A 22273-nucleotide genomic window follows, 5' to 3' on the forward strand; every position below is an offset into this window, starting at 1 on the left:
TGGACATCTGAAGCAGAGCAGAGCGAAAAACAAAACCTTGCAATGATTGCCACTGCTGGCAGGACAGAGAAATGGGAGTATCCAGTGGGCGGCGCTGGGTGAGGAGGACTTCTAATCTTAGATATTGGAAACAATTCCTTAAGTTATGCTGGAGGAGAAACTCAGAATTGACCAGATTGTCCCCTGTGACGTATATGCAAAATTCCCGGTGATGTCAGTGTGTCTGTCTAAGGACCTCCTTTAGCTTTGCTGATCTGTATCCTGCTCAGCGTCAGCATTGCAGGTTCCTCAACATGTCTCATAGCATTCTTTATACATTGCATTATGCTGTAAGCATCCTTTTTGTCTAATTCTAATTTCAGATGCCTGACTCACACATGCTCTCTAAAGAATTTGGCATTTGATTCAGGGGTGACTGAATACTAACAAAATGAAGCAGTTGAGCTATAATCTCAACACTGTGTACTGTGTCTTTATTTCAGGTTTTCCACTCCACTTTAATTTACGTAACTTGATTAATTTAGTTCCAGACAACTGTACTGGCAGCATTTCTTAAGCCAGCAATGAAAAAACAACAACAACAACAACCCACCCAAAACACCAAAAGAAGCTGGATTTTAACCAGCTTCAAACACCCCATTAAGAGTATGCCATGTCCCATTTGGTTCAAATCCAGGCAGTATCCTTTTTAAGAGCTGTGGTGTAAGTAGAACACCAGCTCCTATCTATATATAGAATTCCAAATATATAGTGACTTCATCGGTGTCCAGCAATTGATCACGTATACTTCAGTCTTTAACTAAAATCACATAAAAGCACTTAAGGGAGCAAGAAGAAGAAAATAAAGAGAAATTTAAAAGTTTTAGTTGTTTTTTTTAGTACTTCTATGACTAACATGGTTGTAATTCTTATTTTGAAAGACTACACTTTTATCAGTAAAAAGTCCATAACAACAAGCAGCTGTGATTTATTATGTTAACTGAATGCTCTAAGGCTGCTTTTCTGGAGGATTTTTGCTTTGCAGTCAGTTTTATAGGTCTATAGCGCAGTCTGCATTACTGTTAATCTGCTTTCACAGCACAAAATAGTTGTTCCAGAAGAGGCATATTATACACTGTACATGAAGAATAATGCAACTACTGTTTGAATATTGGTAAACCTCTAAAAATGGTTCCTAATTATAATGAAATTCCCTTGTTTCATAGGGTCTTTTTATATGCCAATTGCAGTCTGGTCAGAGCAAAGGTCTTTAGAGAGGAGGAAGAGTGCAGAGAGACATGACTTCACTCTAATGTCCTGCCTGCTATTGCTAAAACCAGTTCAGCTCTTTTAGTGTTAATATTAGAAGGCATAGTAACAGCCGGCAGACTGGAAGCGTCGTGTTGATTGAATCCTGCTGAGGACAAGCCTAATTACACAGTGTTTGAAATGGTGTCACAGTATCCTGCCTATATCAGGCCTCCTGAAGTTGCTGACAGCAGGATTTTATTTTTTAATATTCCTTCTGTAGACATGGCCCCTGCATCCTTGGTGCAGTGTTATTAGTAGTGGGGCATACATACTGTGTCAGCTCATCAGGCTAAATCATTTTGCTTATTATGAATAATGTTCCTTTAACAGGTTTTTTTTAAGTTTCTTATTTAAGTAGAAGTTCTAATTTTTAAAGGCAGTAGGGGATAAATAATATTTGGTGAGGAAATTTCAATGCAATGTTGTTTTAATACTTTTAATCAAAATTAAAATTAATGTAATGTCAAGGCAATCATTGATACAGCTAATTGTGGAGTAATATAAATAGTGAAATGGTAGTAGTTTTTCTTTTATTTACATATATATGTCTTTTTTCTGAAACCAGATTTAGTTACACATTCTTTAATAATAGCCACATCCCATAACAAATATAAATATAACTTGTTTTCACAAGGATTAGATTGCACATTCTTTTCTAAAAAAAAAAGATTTTAAAGTGAAACAGGAGATAATTAAAACTTATTTAACTACAACTTTCAAAATTGGCAGCAATGCTTCTGACTTAAGTAGACTTAGTAGGTGTAAATCCAATATGGTAAGAAAGCAAATGTTAAGGATAGTTTCCAGCCTTTCAGCTAATTCTAATCCTGAGTTCTAATACTGATGCTGGTAGATTGACTTCCAGTGTGCTCCAGACACTGTCAAACTCGCTACAGTATATGTAGAGATCAGATTTATTGCTTGGAATTACTCCAGCATCCTTTAATCTTCTGAAGTCTCCAGCATGCTTATTGCTATTATTTAAATATTCCTGCTCTCTAGGCAGCTTCCAAATTCTGAGTTCTTGCTCTAATGGTCCTTTAATGACTAGTGTGTCTTTGCAGGCCCTTGCATGTGGATACTCACAAATATGCAAACGGAGAAAGATGCTGCTCTAACTCTAAAGAACTAAAGCCATTAAAATGCAGGGCAGAGAAGTGCAATATCAGTGTTCATGTTAATCACTTCAAAGTCAGACAGTTAATATTTACAGATAACAACATTAGATGATTTTAGAAACTACCTTTTCCATTTGCTCCTAGACTGAGGCCCCCATAGTCGGGGGTCAGTGTAATAAATTTTATACCCAAGTCTTTCTTTATGCTAACATTTGATCTAAACACACAGTTCAGATTTTTAAAATGATTTAGTTAAACTCTACAAATCCCTGAATGAACACTCTTAATGCAATGTAAACCTCTTATATCAGTTTAGCTTACCTCATTACTTTCTTTTTACAAGCACAAGCTAAACTCCTATGGCCAATTTTAGCCAGCACATGTAAATATTCACACAGACATTTTCCCTGGTTTAACTAAATCAATTCTTTAAATTTTAACATCAAGATAAAGCCTTATGACCCCTCTATACTTTTCTGGCAATGCTTAGTGCAAATTATTATCATATTCTTAAGTCTTGATTGAGTTTCATTAACATTAAACCAATTTAAAGGAATGTAAATTGGAACACTATCTTTTTCACTCTTCCATGTTGCATTTCTGGTTTGGCTCAGTTTTCTGCTTGCTCTTCAGGGATTTGATCTTTCAGCAGTCTCCTCTAAACAGCATTCCCTTTCCCAAGAGCTCAATAAAATCCTTCTCCATGGGGAGCAGGAATCAATAGGGTCTTCAAGGAAACAAAACAAAGAAGTGACCCTGAAATGAATTTTCTGCATGGACATCTGACACATTTGAGGAGCCATCTGGCATTGAATCTGCACCAAAAGTAATTTGATAGGGATGATGGTGAAGTGAAGCTAGAAATCCTATAATTTATATTCGCAAACTTAATCCAACCATTAATTCCTTTGAGTAGCAGCATGCGAGTGACATCTAGCCTATTTAAAACACCTTCTTTGACCAACTCTGAGAACTGGCAAAATTAGCATTCATGTCTCTCTTTGTTATTGGTGACTCCCATAAAGCACCAGCTACCCTCCCCCATTGTAGCAAAGGCAGAGAAGGGCAGGAAATTAAGTCTACTTTAAGAAAAAGAGCTGTCAGCAGGAATCCTCATAGTTGGGCTATTTAAAGACTAAATTCCTTAGAGGCAGTTGAAAAAAAAAAAAAGTACAGAAATGTTCTTATGTCCCCAGGCAGAGGATTGAAAAGTCAACCCAACTTTGAATAGCTCCTTCAAAAGTAATTTCCAGTCACTTCAAAACTACAAAGTAACTACATTGCTTTCCCCCACCCAGGTGGTCTGTAGAACAGTAATGTACAACAATTCATGGGATTCAAGGCTTGTTGCTAAAACAATTGCAAAGCTGTGTATAAACATGCTTATTGTGTAGAAAATACCATGGTATGGCTAATCTGTGCATAGAATTTAAAGTGTAAGATCTCTTCCATTGCATAGGGATCAACTACAGTTTCAAAATTTAGTCTCATTAAATGTAAAGGTTGAACAAAGCTAAAATTTCAAGTCACCCATGACTCCCCATGAGGTGGGGAATAAAGCTGCATACATCATGGGAGAAGAAATGGTACTCGACCCTTGGGTGTAATGTCAGATAGCTGTACGGTCCCATAAGGTCAAAAGAGCCCAGAAGCTTTGTATCCCTCAAAGCACAATGTCCGGCCCTGGCATGGCCCAGTACAGCTTGTGCCCCTCAGACATGAGCAAGCCTCAGTCTTTCAGAGTCTTCTGGTGGAGACACACAAGTGGGTTCCATTGCTATCTCTGACAGAGATTTGTTAGGTGTCCTTTAGCAAATTGGGAACAATTGTACCTCAGTTTTCCCCACCTGTAAAAAATGAGAACACCTGTTAATAATTGGCTGATCTTCTTCAACATTTGTACATTGTTATAGACTGTGTAGACTGTTACAGGATGTGAACTTCAGTTAAGAGACGTGTTGTAAATGCCTGGCAACAAATTTGTGTGTGTGTGTGTGTGTGTGTGTTAGCTAATGAATACTGTTGCTAGTTAACAAAAAAAATCCTTGGCTTAACTTTGAGCGTCATTTTCTTTTTCCTTAACTTTGATTTCTAATAACAAGCAAGAGCTTTAAGTCTCATTCCCTAGCAATTAGAGCACTTTTTAGCTGCGTGTAGTCATTTATCCTTAGATTTGTGCAGCAGATGACCCCCAAAGCACTGCTTTTAGTTGTACTGTAATTATAAAGTTATTTGCTAATTCATCAGTAGGTTTACCTAGCAACTTCGCAAAGATAAAATCAAAGAAGGTGTATGAAAGTACAGAGGATCACATACAAAAATTAACTTATTAGATATTAACTAAACAAGCTGCATTAACTCTTTGGTCATCATGCAAGAAACGTGGTCACCTCCCTATATCAAGATTATAGAACCGGACTTTCTCAAAGTAACAAAAGGAAGAGTATATTTAAGGAAAAATAACTATTACAGTATGATAATCGATCATTTTTTTCACTATCCAGTGCAGCCCTGGACTCAGCCGTACAAAGGGATAAAAATTGTGAATATGATGCTGTACAGTAACAAAGGCAGCATCTGCCCTGCGTAGTGCTCAGGCATCTCAGTATCTTCTTGCTGTAGGCAACACCTAACCAAATAGGGTTTTGCTAGTGTTGATACGCTTAGATCTTTAGGATCATGTATACATCTTTCCTGTTTCCTGTGAGCTGTTTCACATGCTCCATTCTGGATTATCATAAGTTCCTATTGTCATACGAGACAAAATAGCAACTGGTAATAATAAACACACGTGCTTACTCAGATTTCTGTGGTGTAGAAAGCTGGTCTCATGATAAAATTCTAGGTACTTTTTGGTTCACCTGCACTGAAATTGTAGCAGGGAAAGTTATTTTGTTAATTTTAATGTTTTTTCCAGCATGGAAAATGAGAGAATAAAAATAAAAATAAAATTATTAAAAAAAGCAGTTTTGAGTTAAGCTTCCAAACATCAAAACTCTGAGTTCATTTAAGCTCTAGATTCAGTTTAGGAGAGAGAGTGGTATCCCAGATTGCTGCAGCTTGCTTATGCGAAGAACTTAAAATAGGGGTTGTGGCTACTGAGTTTGTGTATAGTATTTCTAATAAGTGATGTCATTTGTTTGTTGACTCTCTAAAAATGAAATTGTATACCTCTTTCTGTTCACATAGCGTATTCTTGGCTCTGAACTACTGCATCTGAGTATGAAATGAGTAGCAAAGGAGCAGTTTAAGATTTTGTGGCGGTTGCTAAAAGGACCTTGGGAAGATACTTTCTTTTACAAATACTGGATAGTTCTTATTTCAGAGAACAAACTAGCGTTAAATCATGAAGAACACGGGTGACCCTCCACATTTAACTTCTTGCTCTTCCAATGATTTACTTACAGCTTTGGCCTAATTGTGACTGTAAGCTGAACTCATTCATGATGTACTTCCACTGAAATAAATAGATCTGTTTGACCCTCAATGCCTCAGTTTTCCCAACTAGACAAATAATTAACATCTCTCTCTTGGCTTGCAAACATTCATTACTATAATTAATGTTTATAATGAAAGGCTCCGTAGAAGAACAAAGAGGGGAAATATTTAATTCTTCAAATGAGTCTTCGTATACCTGTCTCATAGTGACAAACCCTATAGCTCTGCTGGCCTTTAGCAAACAAGAGAAACAAAAAGATTTAATTTTGTTGTTCCCCACATGCAAAGCGGTAACCTGAAAGACTGCACCCATGCAAATATAGTTCTACTTATAGTAATAGTAGGTCAGATGCTTGCACTGGCTTGCTCTTATCCCCATCATAAATAAGTGCTTTTTCATTATTACTTATGCCTGAGGGACCTTATAACACATCCTTGTGTATGTCAGCCAGCTTGATCTTTTTATGGTCTTTCCAGAGTTTTTAATTTCTGAGTAAAGTGCCTATTTTCATGCTGAAAGAAGGATGGTAGGGCGAAGGAAGAAAACAGCTTTCTCTATGCCCCACAAATGTGGGGCATTTCTGTCAGCTTTGCTTTGACGTAGTTAAGAAGCTAGTTGTCCTATAGGTCAGATTCATCACTGGTCTTAATGGAAGCAACTTACTTGGTTCAAAGGCAATAAGGTAGGTGAGGGAGAGAATTGAGTCACAGTGTGTTTCTGCTGAAGAGGATGGAAAGCTTGCAGCAGCTGTCTGGGTTTGAGGGAGGCCAGAGACGGTCAGAGCGGGCAGGCTACCTGGAAAGGAAAAAAAGGCAAAAGCGACAGAGCTAGAGACAGCCAGGCCAGCTTCTGCGGGTAGCCCACAATTGCAAAGCACTGACTGATGCAATCACTTGCTTCTCTAAACACCCTACAGTTATGCTAGTGCTCTACAGTGACTCTGCCACCAAAGAGAGAGACCCAAACACAATTCAGCTGTTGTTCATGACTTGTGCCTCCCTATACAGTCAATGGAAAGAAACAATATACAGTCTATACATTTCAATCCAATTTGGTTGAATTGTTTTGGGGTTAACAAAATAGCTTTGTACATTTCTGGCAGGGCTTTCTGAAAAGCATCTGTAGACCTTTCAGCACACAATACATGCCTTTAAAAGTGGCAGATAGTGTTTCAGCCCCGGGCTTGGTCCTCAGTGATTTAGCTTGTTTAGTTGATACAGTGCCTGTTGCTTGCTCAGGTAGATGAACTGAGTAGAAACACATGTAAATTAGACATGTCATTTCTGAATAGGTGGGTCTCACTTTTGTGCTCCCCGTGTGCAGTAATAAATCCTTGATGTATTATTAAATTGTATCATGCAAATAGCCCAAACAAACATATTGTACCGCTTAGTATTAAAAAAAAGTGCAGGCTTTTTCTACCATAGGGCACAAAAGGGTGCTGACTACATCCTACAGAAAGGAGTCAGGCTATTGTTATGGTCCATCTCCTAAAGGACTGTAAGATGGAGGAAGCTTCTTGTGACTCTTGCCAGTAGGATATAAATCAAAACAGGGATAAATAACTGCAAGATGCCAGATAGTAACCAGACAGAACTTGGTCAACCCAACTCATATTTTCCAAATGATGTGTCTCGCCAAAGCATCTGAACTCTTGAGAAATACCAATGAATTTCACCTTACCTCTGCAGTAGGAAGGCAATAATTAGGAATATCTTGATTTTTAGAAGGGGAAGCTGAGTCAGAGAGAGAATAAGTAGTGTAACTGACTAAACATGTGATGCATTTGTCAGAGCTGACAGCCAAACTTCAATTTCCCTTATACTGATTACAAAATGATTCTTCCTCTTCAGCCTTGACCTACTGAGGAAGGGATGCTTAGCCCTACTGCTGAAGGAAGCCACTTCTTTGAGAATCATGGGACGGGTGGTGTTTCTTCCAGAAATATTTTCTGTTGCTGTAAATTTGAACACAGTGCCTTACTGATACAGTGATTCCTTCCTTTAACCGAGAGCTTTGAATTTTGAAAACTAGATACTGCACAGTAATAGTGTAACCCTCCTTATTTATCAGCCTAACCTCTACTGAGAACAGGTTATGCATAAAAGATGATGCCTCCAAGTGAACGCCCAGGCTGTGTGTCTGAATCAAAGAATTCTAATAGGATTCTGCAGCTTTGGAATTTTTTTTGTCTTATAATAAAAGAAACAGACACCTATATATTTCTTCAGAAAAGCAAAGGTTTAGTTTGGAATAATTCTGTGAAAAAAACCAGAGTTCCAAAGGAGATTGTAATGAAAAGCAGCATCCTTGTACCTAAAGCATGTAAAATCTGCCGAGTCAATGACAATTTTTTTTGTTTGCTTCATTCATTACACTATTAAGAGAAAGAGACTTATTGAGGATTGTGATCTGTAGTATCCTATCCATCCACTTGCTTAAATAGCCAGTGCATATAAAAGAGATTTTAATAAATTTTATTTTTGTGGGCATTCAATATCTCTCCATCAAGACTAGGAAACAGTTTATAATTAAATGAGAGGTAGTTTTTCTTCATGGTATTCTTTTGGCATTTTTATGTAAATATTTTAGTAATAGAACTATCTCTTCTGGTGATGTTTTCCTTTTCCTCTGCCTCTTTGCCCCCTACTGTTCTTCTCCAAAGGTACAAAGAAAGCTTAGAAAATTTGAGAAGGATTGCTTTTAAAGATGTCTCCTAGGAATATACCATTCCAAAGTTTTTTAAAGATGACTTGAGCGATAGGGGTCTTAAGTCACAGAGTAGATGGAGTTTCTCTCACTTGTGTATATTTAGATGCTCAGATTTTATCTATCTTGAAGAACAGTGAGTGATGAGAATAGTTAGAACTAAGAGGCTGAAAGCTGAGAAATTGTGAGAGAACAAACTAAGAAATCTTTTAAGGTCCGTTTCTTTGGTGGAAATGTTTTCAGCCTCTGTTTAATTCCAGTGATCAATGAGCAGGATGGAGAAAGGGTATCTTTTATAAACTCTTAAATTAAAAGGCTCAGACTCTTAAATTAAGAGGCAAGCTCAAAGTGATGCCTCCAAGAGATTCTCAAGCTATATAGCATCACAGACTGATGCAGTTTGATTTTGAAATGCCTTGAAATTATTAAATCTGAATTGCATTCTGATTTTGATTTTTGCTCTCCAAAACAAAGCAGATTCAAATTTTTTAATAGAAAGCTAAATGTAAAATTGGATAAATTCCACCATCAAACCAGTCAGTTTAGAACACTTCCCTTCCAAGGTAGAAACTTCTCAACTAACTCTGTTCTGGTTTTGGTGCACACTGCAGTGGGCACCCACAGGATGAAGAACTTGCTATTTTTTTGTCCCAGACCTATACCAGTCAAAATAAAGTCTTGTAGTTATCAGCTTATGCATTGATTTCTAACCGCAGATGTAACTTCCTTTCTGTGCGCATTCTCTTATAAGCCACGTGCACAAAAAATAGTGTAACATAGTACAGACCCATGAGGTAATAGCTGTAGAGCTTATGTTAGGTTCATGTTTTCAAAAATTCAAATGAAGATTGACTTTCTGAGGAGATCTTTTTTGTTGTTCACACTGATAAAGAATATTTATTGTCAGTCAGTTGTATCAGTCAGTTTCCTTGGAGCAACAGAGGTGATTGGTTCATATAGAATAGAATGAATGTTAATTAAAACAATGTATGCATTGCTGCTAATGTTTTGACACCAAAATATAAAAAAGAAGTGTTTTGCCCTATAACATTTCAGGGTTATGTTTGCACTGAACAAAACAGAGAAACTTTCTCTTGTGGTTTTCTTTTCACTTGGTGAGTTATGATCATGAAATGCAACTGAGATGAGCAAAGGGACCCAGATGAAACCCTGGAGAAGTGCAAATGACAAGCGCTTAGTGTCAGGCAACAGACTGTATGAAGTATGAGGCATACAGTCCCTCTCCTATGGTGTTCCCACAGGGCACCAGTGAGGGTGGCCTCTCTTCAGCTGTCCTCTACCAGCCTCACACTGTTTGACCATGGGGAGGTTGTTCAGTCTCTAACGCATCAGGGATAAATCCCTCACTTAGCTAATTCAGAAGTATTTGTGTTTAGGACCAGTGCATGTGTAGCCAGTTCTCTTTCACTGTGGCCAATTAAGCTTTCCTTGAATGCTTTTAAGGCAGGAAAGATGGGCACTGCACTGTGCTGTTACAGAAGGATGAGGGTTGGCTTGCTCTTCTGGGAATATTACAAGCATTGTCCCAGCAAGGAGGGTGTAACATTCACCTCATCAGGTTTTCAGGTCATCTTCCTCTTCATAGATAATTATTTCAAAGTCGAGAATTTGAAGGAAGAGAACAACTGTGTATGACAGTCTGATATGAACGGAGGACTTCTGAGGAGGTGTGGCAAAGTGAAACGAGGCCAGACAGAAGGAGATGTAGAAAGAGAATTTGAGGAAAGCCCTTTAAGTGAGGGCTCTGTCCATCCATAATTCATGGAGCCTACACCTTACAGTATTAGAAAGCTGATGATAAACTTTCAGCGCTGCTTGGGATTCAGACCAGTCTGGATATTTCTTGTATTGGAACCAGAATTCTTTGTGCTTGTTCAACCCTTCAAAGCTTTGTCAATCTACCCACTGCTTTGACAATGTAACCTTTTCAAAAGAAGAGGGACGGGGCTTTGTACATAATGAAATGAACAGGCAGCGTGTTTAAAGAAAACAAAAGGAAGTACTTTCTCCCGCAGCACATAATTATGTTGGGGGAACTCATTGCCACAGGATATGGTGGAGACCAAGAGTATAAATGGGTTCAAAAAAGGATTAGGTAAGCTGATAGAGGATGTGTCTAGCAGTAGCTGTTAAAAGCAATCATCCAGATGCAGCTTCCAGGTCAACGAGTCTGTGACTGCCAGAAACTGAGAGTGAACAAAACAAACAAGGGACATAAACTACCAAGGCCGCTATTGGAGAACCATTACTGAGTGAGACTAAAAAAATCACTGAAAGGCTGTTTACTTTCATTGACACACATAAGAATGCTGGTAAAGGATCAAACCCATGGTCCTGTTTATAACACATCCCATTTCAAGCAATTAAAACAACAGATAAAGGTAGGGTTGCATCCTGTTGTGTATTTATTAGGACAAAGTTTCCCTTGATTCTGCACAAGTAATAGCTACAGCATAAGGCCGTAGTAAATGTTCCTTCCTCTGCAGTCAAAGGATTGTTTAAAAGAAATTAATAGTTTTTGGTAATAACTTTTGCATTAGATTTATTTTACCCTGACTTTGTATTTTCATGAATGTCCACAGGTCAGCTGAACATGAGCCTTCCCTATGGGAGCCTCATGAACAAGGTGAATCTGACAGGTAAAGCGCATGTCAAAAAACTCCAGGATGTGTGTCAGCACTGTTTATAGCAAACCTCTAAGGACTAACTCAACAAGATTAGATGGCCGTATTGCGACAGGCTTAGCCCTAGTCTGGCTAAAACTGTGCACTGCTTTTGCATCACACAGAGTTTACTCTGTGCTAGCTGGTGCTAATGAGAAAAAGTAGAGAGGCCTGAGGCTTCCTCAGTTCCCTGGTAAATCCAAATATGTATCTAAAACAATAGGAAGACAGACACAGCAAGGGTCGTTAACAGACAACATTATGGACAAAGGAAACAAACTTTTTTATGATAAACGGTCCAAATGAGAAAGCTAACACTTAGATTCTGTAATTATATTTGGAAGAACACCATTTCTTTTTCCAAAACAAATAATGCTGATTTCAAACCATGTACCACAAATTAATTTACTAGGAGGCAGGGGGTTAAATCTAACTGTTGCGAAAACTAGATTTCATATGTTGCAACACACTTTCCATACTGAGCGAAGACATCAACACTTCTTGCTAAAAATTGCTGTGTGTCAGTACTCAGTAATCCATAAGGCGTTCAAAGTCCTAAATCCAGATAAATTTAAAAATATTTATCAGCCTTGACATCTTCAAAGTTCTTATTACCTTGGGATAGAAAACAAAATGTTTCAGAAGACTAATCACAAACATACATGTGGAAAAACATGAAACAAAGCCAACAGAACACTTACAATACTGCAAACCTTGGAGTAATAAAGTAATTATTTTCTTTCTGTATCTGAAGAGAGGTATGAAAAGAGTGGAAAGCTGATGTGCAGATAGGTGAACAGGTTTTTCATGGAGTGTTGAGTGTTTGAAAAATGAAAAGACAAGTGAAGGAGATCTGAAGGAACTGGTGGACCACTGATAATTCGTACGAGATCTAGAGAGCTAAAATTGAACGGTTTTCCTATAACAGCATCTCCTAATACTCTCTTCTAAATTTTATTTTTAAAATATCATCTCAAAATTAAGAATAACATTTGAGAAATCTGTGTGTTTTCATAGGCCTACAATTCATGCTAAAACAATTTTCCTGCTGAAATCAAATTAGGGCTTGTCCAGAGAACACACCAAGGCCACACAGTCAGTTGCCCAACTCTTGTCATAACATTTATAACATTTATAACATACGTTGGGCAGATCAAAGAAAATAAGGCAGACACTCTTTTAAGCAGACATAAGTGATGCTTCACACGTTAGGCTTCTATCGTTCATCAGGCCTCTTTATAAATAAGCAGTTTTCCAGGGGATAGAGAAGACACCAGTGCTTGCGCATGCTTTCTCTAGCAGCTTGTCTATACCACCTATATTCTAGTTACTCCTGAATAATTCTGCACATAGATAGATATTCTTCAGCTATGCCCTTCAGCTATTCCTTCAGCTACGTCACTTTCTAGCATATTTCCTGTTCTCCATAATCATCGGCGCACATGTTTTTGCTATTTAGTAAATGGAGAAAGTTTCCTTGTGTTTACCATAGAAGAAAAGTGCAGGCAGTTACTATGGAGTAATACCCTGTAAGGTTATGTTTTAGATTACGCTTTAGTGATTTGTTTGCCTGTTTAGGCTTTCATTCCGAAAGAAAGTTGGTTTATTCCATTCTAGCTTAAACCAGTTGCAACGTAGATGGAATAACATGGGAAGAAGGCATAAGATTAAGAAGAAATTGTCCAGGAACAGCAGTTGCTTGTCTTTTTTCAAGTACAGATAAGTACTTAAACCCCATGTGTGCTCAGGTCTGTTCTCCAGGCCCTATTCCAGCCCTTTTGAGGAACTGTACCACTGTTATTCCTTTTTGGTAGCTGATATGACTCTTTTCCTGTCCCCATGCAACTTGTGAATAACCAGCTGAATCAGCTAGTTGCACCAAAACATGCTACTATAAAAGATGTCTGTGACAAATAGGTAAAGGCCATAAGCTTTCTTGCGTAAAATAATTCTAGAAAGCCTATGTTCAGCGGAAGCAGTTAGACTACTGGAAATGCATTGCTTAAAGTACTTAATTAAACACAGTGAGCTAGATAATGCAAAATAGATAATGCAAGAACAGAAGCCCTGATTATGCAAGGTCTTGCATCCTGCTACTTAGCATTATTAGTTTGTGTAGAATGTTGCTTAACTTAAAATATTTAGCAAATTTTAAATAGCATGTGCACATGAATGTGCCTCTGCCAGATGCCAGTTTCATCACTATTAGAAGCAAGAAAGAAGAAAACAAACTCAATAGTGATGATTTTTGCTTGGATCCATCTTTTGTCTCATCATAATCCTTCTTTTTTTTCTCCATCAGTATTCTGATTATCCAGCCAACAGGATGCATTTCCACTAGGCATTTTAAGTTTATCAATATTAATTGTAACTGTACAGTGGAGAATGCAATCACTGCATTAGCAGCTGTTTTCTACATCATTAGCTATGTTATCAGTACATGCTCAGAATGTCTAGCTGCACCTTGATCAGAGCGTGACTAATATTTGCTCTTTAGCATGGCATCTGTTTTTAATGAAATTTTAAAGGCAATTAGTGACTCAGTGTGTCAGTGAATAGGCTTTATACATCTGAAGAGGAGTTAAAGTCTTGCCTATAGTGTAGTAAATGAAAAGGGTTTAATGGTCCCAGAGCAGTCATCAATTATCTCCATTATCCCATGAATTATCTCTTGCAAATTTCTTTGCAAGTTTAGTGATCTGGTTTCTTAAAAAACAAAGATCAGAGTATCTTCCAGGCAGCAACATCTGCTTCAGGAATGAACCATTTGTTGATTGGCTCCTGTAGCTGCTTATTATGTATGCCTCAACATAATACACTATTTATTACTCTTGCTGCCAAAGGTTTTCAGGATAGACTCGGCTAGATTATGAGTGAATCAAGACAGGTAGTGGAATAGCATAAGCTGCCTTTAACCTATGAAACTAAAATGTCAGAAAATGTTTTGGTGCAATATGTGTCATTTATACGCAGATCAATCTGCTTTTATTTTTTCTGTACATGAACGTAAGTTGTTTATTGGGAAAATGGACATAACCTATTCCAAACACACTCCGCTTCTTAGATCTTAGAACTAGTTCAGGGCCTGGCCTCAAGGCTAGTGAATAACTTGCAGTGCCGCTGCTGGCAGATTTAATCATTTCAGGTAGAACTGAATAGGAAATGTATCATTTCTAGAATACTAAATCCATTCATGTAATTTGAAAAGTTCTCCATTCTAATGATGTCTTTCCCATGTGTAGAGCCACAGTGCACGTATTGCAAGTATATGAAATGAAACCGCATCGAGACCTATTCATTGGAATATCTCTTATCTTTATATTCCTCTTAAAGGAAAACAAGACACATTAAGACACATTTTTTAAATGCTGCTTTTCTTCCCTTCTATTTTTTGTTTTGATTAAAAAAAAAAAAGACTGGTTATATGCCTGGAGTTCTTTAATTGTTTTATTTTCCTTTTTCAACATAGAAGTACTAAAAATGCAAAGGCTGAGCTTCCCTTAGTTGCAGAAACATTTGAGAAGAACAAGGGGTATTTACTTTGGATTCTTAGCCCGTCAGTGGAAGAAAATGGAATTATGTCTCTGGCAAAGAATTCCTTTATGTAGCACCACTTGCCTGTGTACATTTTGAATAGATATTTAAGAAAAGCAAAAAAGATACAAAGCTAAGACTGTAACTTAAAATCCTTTCTCTTCTGAGTCGTTCAGTTTTGACTTTCTTATCTCTTGCACCGTCACCATTGTGATGCTGCTGGAGGCAGTACAGAATCATATAGCCTAGAAGGGCTTGCACTTCTAATATAAAAAAGCAAACAGATTGAGTTTTCCTTGATATAAAGAGAGAAGAAGGGCACTGACCTAATTACCTTTTTCTTTGCAGTGCAGCTTTGAGTTGCTGCCAGCAGGAAATTGAGTGAATGTGAATCTTGTGCTCCAACTGTTCAAAATGTAGAATTGTCATCAATTTCCAGCTCTTCCTGGTTTTCCAAAATGGAATCTGCAGAGTTATTAGAGGAAAAAATTATGGGTGTTACACATGCAGGCAACCATCTGAGAGATGCATTTGTCATATTCATGCTAGTTAATTTTTTGTTTTGACTTGCCAAGTCACGAAGCTTCCACACTGAGGAGGAGTGGCTTAAAAAGCTATCACTCCTAACCTTGGAGGATGCCACATGCAATTGTGTGAGCACTTTTAATCTGCTTCAATATGAATTCAGCAAGGGTTATTTCAGAAGCGATTTAAACTAAGGACAGGGTTGCACATAAGGTGACAGGCAACTGATTTGTCTGAAAAACAACCTTTCTTTTGTTATTGCTGAGCTGTTATTCAGCCAGCTGCCCCCCAAACATTAGTACTGTCAGAACAGAGGGGATGATACAGAGATAGAAACAAGCAGCACAGACGGATGAAAGGATGAGATTTGCTTAGGCTATCCCTACTACCAGAGGCACACAAGCCCACCCTAAACTGACGACTCTCCGCTGAAACAGATGAGGAGTGCTCACTGTAGGAGTAACAACTTCCAGCTGAGAAGAGAGACTCAACAGCTGTATATGCTAAACTGTTCCCAAAATCATAGATAACGATAGTCTACTACATAGATTTATTAAGGTGTTTCAATCTGCCTTTTTCTATCCTTTCAAACATTTCAAAAGTACCTGCCTATTTAGTATCCTTTTAAAGAACACCAACATACTACTATGTGTAAGGTGTTTATAAATAGAAGATTATAAATGAAAATATGGTGACTATCTAGATAAGCAAGAGGAAGATGGTGCAGAAATCAAAATACACTGCCAAAAGAGATCACTAAAACACCAGGAAAAAGTCACACAAAAATATCAGAAGAATAATAGAGTGAGAATAATAAAAATAAAGCAAAGTAAAACAGGGATTTTAATGCTTTGACTTCGATTTAAAAAGTAGTTTCTCAGTAGTTTCTCTGCTGCAATAACCCAGCAATCACTGGCTCCAGGAATATATTAATAATCTCTTGGCCCAGCATCCTAGTTCAGGATTGCAGTTAAGAACACGCTTAAGTGTTATGCTGCACAAGGTGAGATTTAACTGTGTGGATTAATGCTTCCCTGAGTCAGGACCTTACATAATGTTCTAACAGCACTTGGTTGTCCTGCGCCAGTTCCGCGTCAAAGCTACATACAGTTAGCAAAGCTCTACAGTAAAGGGTTTATGATCTGAGAAGATGCCTGAGAGCAATTTGCAAGGATAGATTAAATGATCATCAGCGCTAGAAAACATCAGGACTTCAACAGTGTGCAACATATCTCCCCTACCTCTTCATGGAGCCTGCAATTCCCGGTGTGAGGAGCAAGGGTTACTTTCCGTTTAATCAGAATGGTTTTGCAGCCTCTCACAGGACTGAGTTATTTAGTAAAATAATCCCCATTATTTTACTAAAGTGTTGTGTGTCCCCCGTCCTCCGCTTTGTGTGTGCGTGTAAGCATGAAACTGTTCCCATTTGCAGTCAAGATTGGATTTTTAACTCTTTTCTTGTAGCTTTGACTTCCTTCTTTTATATGCTGAACTGAGCATTAAGATATTACTCTTGCATAAGGTCAGCCTTGAGCGTTCTTGTGGAGATCAAGTTATAGCCGGCTGTCCTCACTTAGGCTAAGTGGGGATGCATGAAGGTATAATTGGTATTTTTTAAGATGAAATCTGAAAAGCAAGACTAGTGTAAGCCACAGACACTTGAGCATTAAGCATTTACAGCTGCAGCTCAGGTTACAGTAAAATCTTTAAATTTAGCTCAGAGATACCTAGTGCTCCTGGAAGGATCCAGCGCAGCAGCAAGGCTGAGCAGTGCTGCCCTGCTAGTACCTGGCGAGGGGAATATTGTGGCTGCAGGTGCCCCCCTCAAAATTGCCATCGCCCCTAACTGCACATTTATGAACAATCTCTGAACACTTTGTCTTTGGGCTGCTGCTTCATAACCATTTTAATCTGAGGCAAACCTGACCTGCCCTGGAAAGGGGCCATCCCAAAATCCCCCTCCTCTGCCCCCAGCTGTGCGTTCTCTCTCGCCTCCTCCTGCAGGCGTGCCTATGTCACCATGGCGTGGGTTGGAGCTGATCTATCTGGAGACAAACCTGGAAAATAAAAGTAATGAGTTTTCAGCCCAGTCAGTTCTGCGGTCTGACTCACCGGGCAGCCGCGCAATTGCTGGCGCCGGCAGAAGGGAGAGCGCGAGGACATGGAGCTGGGCTGCGGGGCAGGGAAGCGACGCTCCTTCCGGTGGCAGCCCACGCTTCTGCTGTTTGATGTTAACAGTTTCTAAAGGTCTCCTTGTTCCATACAACCTTCGCCTTTCCGAGGAATTTATCCGATCGTTGCAGCTGCGTGCTGCAGAGTAACTGCAGAGCTGGTGCCTTGATGTTCTTGGTTCAGTGTGATGGGAAAATTGGTTCAGATAAATAACTGTTCCTCCTCCCTGTTCCAACCCAAGCTCAAGCAAGAGACAAACCTTTATGGTTTGCAATAATGTGGTTAAAATTTTTCCTTTTTCTTCATATATGTTTTTTTGATACTGAATTCTAGCCAAAAAGAGAAATGATCTGCTGGCGCACTCTATGGAAAGCTGTCGTGTTTGGTATTTAGAGTTTGGTCTTCTGGAGCTCAGAAACAGCAATCTCGCACGCCCGCTCTTGTGAGCTTCCCAACTCACTTCATGGTCCCCAAAGGTCTGACTAGCAGCTGTGGTTATTATTTGTTCTGCAGAGCCTAGAAGCAGAGCCTAGAAGCCCAGCTGAGAACAGTTCGCTGCTATACTAGTATAGGTCTCCCTGGACAAAACTGTCATCTCCAAACCCTCTGAAACAACGAGCCAGGCGCCACAATCCAACTGCTGTGTGAAAAATTAGTTTTTCTTCCTTTCTTTCTTTGAAAACAGGAGTTCTTTTGTGTACCTTCTCACATCGCTTTCAACTTATTTCTTTGTAACTGTGAGGTCAAATAAAGAAATTTCAATTTAAAAAGAATTTTTAAGAAACTAATCACACTCCTCCAAGAAAGAACAAACTATTATGAGGTAAGAGATAAAACTGGCAGAGTCTGGTGACAGTCGTGGTTTTATAAGGCCCCTGCCATTACGGTCCCTTCATCCTCATACTGTGCAAGCCTCAGCATATTAAGTAAGAGACCCTGTTCCAAATATTATATACAGGCAAATAAAAGACAGTAAAAGATGGAAAATGACTTTGCTAAAGTCACTCAGCAGGTCAACAACAAGATGGAAATAGAAGCCAAATATCCAGACATCTAGGCCTCTGCCTTCCCACTGTACCACAAGCAGATCACCACATTGCCCTTCATCAAAGGGATTTTTAGTTTTTATTTAGAAAAGAGAAGAGGCTCGCTGTCTCCCTGAGGTTTTGTTTCGGTTTATTTTTTTCCACACTCCACAGAGTAATAATTGTCACGTCTCCAGCTTCCTATTTCTGGAGTACTTGTTCCAGTAGTGGGCAATGGCTGCGAGATATGCTGAGGTGCCTTTCTCGGGTAGAATGCTTGTTTCTCTTTAAAATGGACGAGCACTCAAAAAACATTTCTCTAATTCCCAAATCATGTGTAGTCAGTCACAGTCTCTGAGTGCTTATGTCTGCTTGTTCTTTATCAAGTAAACGTGGCAGAATGCACTGGCAGAACACAATCTGCTTGTTGTGTGTGACACGAGCGCAAAAAAATCTGTATACGGAAAAGCTGAAACGGGGGAACGGGGAAATAAGTCTGCTGTCTTGGCAGACAAAACTACTTTAGATAAAAATTCCAGTGACCGCAAGTGGGACTCAAGACATCTGCTAAGACTGAGTTTCTGCAAACAGTAAATAATTATCTGTTGGACAAACCATGCAGCGGGTCTGTGCTGCGTTGCGCCTGGGTGTGGATTGCTTAGTCACGCTCAGCCAGCTCAAGAATGTTTGCTGAGTCACAGTTGACGCAGCACTTGTTTCAGCTGCACCAGTAACAAGCTTCAAGCAAGTTCAAGTGACAGGGCTCCTCCTCTGCTTTTTTTCCCCTCCCCCTTTCTTCCAAAGACAAGTAACTACTCTAAGAAAAACACTTGATATTGCACCATTATCATGCCGTTTTGTTACATCCATCCTGTTAGTTGTTGTTTACTGACTTGCTGACATTTGCCAAAAGTAAGAACTGGGCCTTGTGTCATGCTGTATGTTCGAAGTGTTCAGTGAGCATTATGTACGCCACAGTGTAAGTTCGATGAGCAGGCACTGGGACTAGGTCATTAGTGAGGGTGCTTTTAAAAAGGAGAATTCGTTTATTTAAAAAATAAATTCCAAGTTAAGCTGCATCAGAAAATAAGATGCTTGCTGTGCTCTCCTCACATACAGCATCAACCACTTGGCTAGGCTATACCAAGGAAGGTTACCAACCAGCCTTCTTCCTCTGCAGCATCCTGAAATGTCAATTATATATTGGCACTGCTGGAAGCAGGGAGGATTGCCAGCAAGCTGTTTCACCTTGGCAAATTCAGCATTGCAGCAAAACATATAACATATCCAGAAAAGTGGCCTTTAATTCGCGGAGGTCTTTCTATTAATAAAGATTGCATACTGACTCTGTGTGTAGGCAGCAGAAGCCCATTGTACCTTTCTGTTTAGATAAATCAGGCAAACTGAAGTGAAGTAGTACAAGCTTTGAAATAAAACAGCTAGTAGTGCAGCAAATAAAACAATGCTTCATATTTTCAGTGATGCTACAGCTACTTTGTGTACTTGAGGCAGGCAAATTTGTTTAATATTTGTTATCATCAAACATGTATCAATTTATTCTGTTTTATAGGCTAGCATTAGTTTCTGAGGTGGTGACCCATGGATGATAGGCAGTATGTCCTACTTCGAGTTCCTGCAGCAATTCTGGACTAACTTGTCTAGGCTTCTATGCTGCACTGATCGCTAAGGTACCATTTATGAGCCTATCCCATTTTTAAAAATCTTTTTAAAATGAGTGAGCTAAGTAATTCATGATGCCTGGAAATTCTTCAGTAGCGATTTATAGCAAGTATCTAGCCAGCAGCAGAAAATAAGTTCTGCTTCAAAGTCTGGAATTTGAAAGGAACTGATGCTAAATGGCAGGATGTTACTGCTGGAATGACTGAGAGAAAAGCTTTTCCAAGTCTGCCAGTTGTGCTTACATTAACCTGACAAGACAGAGTAGCAAAGGAGAGGGAGGGGGAAATCTTAGGCCAAATTCTCCTTTGCATTACAGGGCACTAATCTACTATAACATCCCTGAGATATCTTGGATGAGTCTCATGGGGTTAGAATTGGGCAGGAAATGTGAAAAAACTTCACATAAAGAATTCTTCATTCTCTCTACTTCCATTCTGGTCTAACAAAATTTTGTTTGCTGTTCAGATCACTTAGACTGTAGTTATGTGTACACTTTAAACTGTCATAGGCAAGTATTCCCATCAAAAGAAACAATCCTCCCTTCTCTCCGGTCTTTGGCCATGCAGTGATCCAGGCAAAGGAACTGGTGAAGCAGAAAACAAATCGGCAAAAGGGTTCATTTTACCCTATATCAGTTCTCTGACTGGTTTGCTCTGTGGCCACAGTAACACTTGCGTCAGCACAAAGGAGCAGGAAGTACGGGAACGAGTGACCAGATGGTAGGATTTCTTTCAGCAGTCCTGCTAGCTTATGCAAACTTAAAAGTGTACATGAAATTACAGTCTGAGACCCACTGCCTGCAGATAAAAATTGTACTGCGATAACTGATCCGGAGAAAGAGGTCGAGTGTTGCCTGTGCCTCTTGGGAGCTCTGCAGGCTGGTGAGCTGCGAGAGCTGTCTCTGTCTGACGGGTGGAGGCTCTACAGCTGGAGACCCCTGGCCTGACCTCTTTATATCTCACCACATCTCTGACATTCAAGCTAATAAGTTATACTAGTAAAGTCAAGAGTGCCAAGGAATATTTCCAGATGCTCACTGGTTGACGCTGTTAAACTGCTGGAATTGTCACTGGCAGGTTCTTGGCCCACGGCAAATAGCTACCCCTGAACGAGGCCGGAGTGGATCGCTGAGCGTCCCGTTCCCAAGACGTGGTATGAGCCTATTTCGGAAGATGAAGGGTGAAGTTATTCCAAGTCAGCTGGTGTCAAGGCTAGACAACTGTCCCATGCGTTTTTAATTTATAACTAGAGATGTAGTCTTTGGGTCCTCTTTATTTACTGCTTTATTTGCTTTGCTACTACCTATCAGGCAGGTATTTTTAAGCAGTTATTTGTAATCTTAACTCTTCAGAAGCCACCCTCACTTTGTCTATTGTGTATTTAAAACCTTCCACTTCTCTGATCCAATATATGATTTCAGTGAAAGCTTCAAAAAATAAAATAGTAACCAAAAATTGCCTTCTTTCAGACAGTAACCTCCACCCATAATATAGCTTTATCAATTATAGAACAGCTGGCCCAAGATAAGAGACACTTCCTGCCTTTAAAACCACAACTAGTCAGATATAGCCCGAATCATAATTTGCACAGTGGCTCTACAAAGATACAAATTTAACCTTTTTTAACTTTCCACATTATCAATAGCTTACACCTCTGCAACATGACATTTCCATTCTCATCTCCTTGAGACAATGAATGTGCACTAACTGTTTCATCAGCAGCTGTCATATCACACAACTGCATTAGATTAACACTGAGTAATGGGGGAAAAAGACAGCACTGCAATCTCATAAATGAGTAGGGTAATGTTAGACAATCCTATCCTTAACATGGAATCATTTATATGAAGTGATTTGTAGAAGTATCTCCTAGAAATAAATACTTACAGTATCCAGATAGATTTATTTTCCAAAGGAAAACGAGCACTTGTCTTCAGAAAATGGAGTCACAACTCCTCCCTTTCAGAAACTTTGGCCTTGTCTAAATAGTATGCACCTGAAACTTCCATTGCTGATTGTGGGTGTAAGGGATATTCAAAACCTTTTGAGATCAGATCCTGTGTTTCACAGCAGGAAAGTGGCATCTGAACTGCCAAAT

The 22273-nt window shown here is 39.1% G+C and overlaps 1 long non-coding RNA gene across 2 annotated transcripts; it reads right to left on the reverse strand.

The window, feature by feature from the left end:
* Positions 1–1702: 1702 nt before the first annotated feature.
* On the reverse strand, positions 1703–15239 carry LOC138064558 (uncharacterized). 2 transcript variants are annotated; one of them, XR_011137817.1, is made up of 3 exons: positions 15109–15239; positions 6511–6642; positions 1703–4255 (listed from the first exon to the last, which is right to left on the reverse strand). It is a non-coding gene; the product is annotated as an uncharacterized lncRNA (long non-coding RNA). The 2 variants fall into 2 exon arrangements; XR_011137816.1 differs by having other exon boundaries at positions 1720–4255; positions 15101–15239.
* Between the last annotated feature and the right edge of the window lie 7034 nt (positions 15240–22273).

The sequence above is a fragment of the Struthio camelus genome, chromosome Z (assembly GCF_040807025.1).
Source record: "Struthio camelus isolate bStrCam1 chromosome Z, bStrCam1.hap1, whole genome shotgun sequence".
Taxonomy (NCBI): Eukaryota; Metazoa; Chordata; class Aves; order Struthioniformes; family Struthionidae; genus Struthio; species Struthio camelus.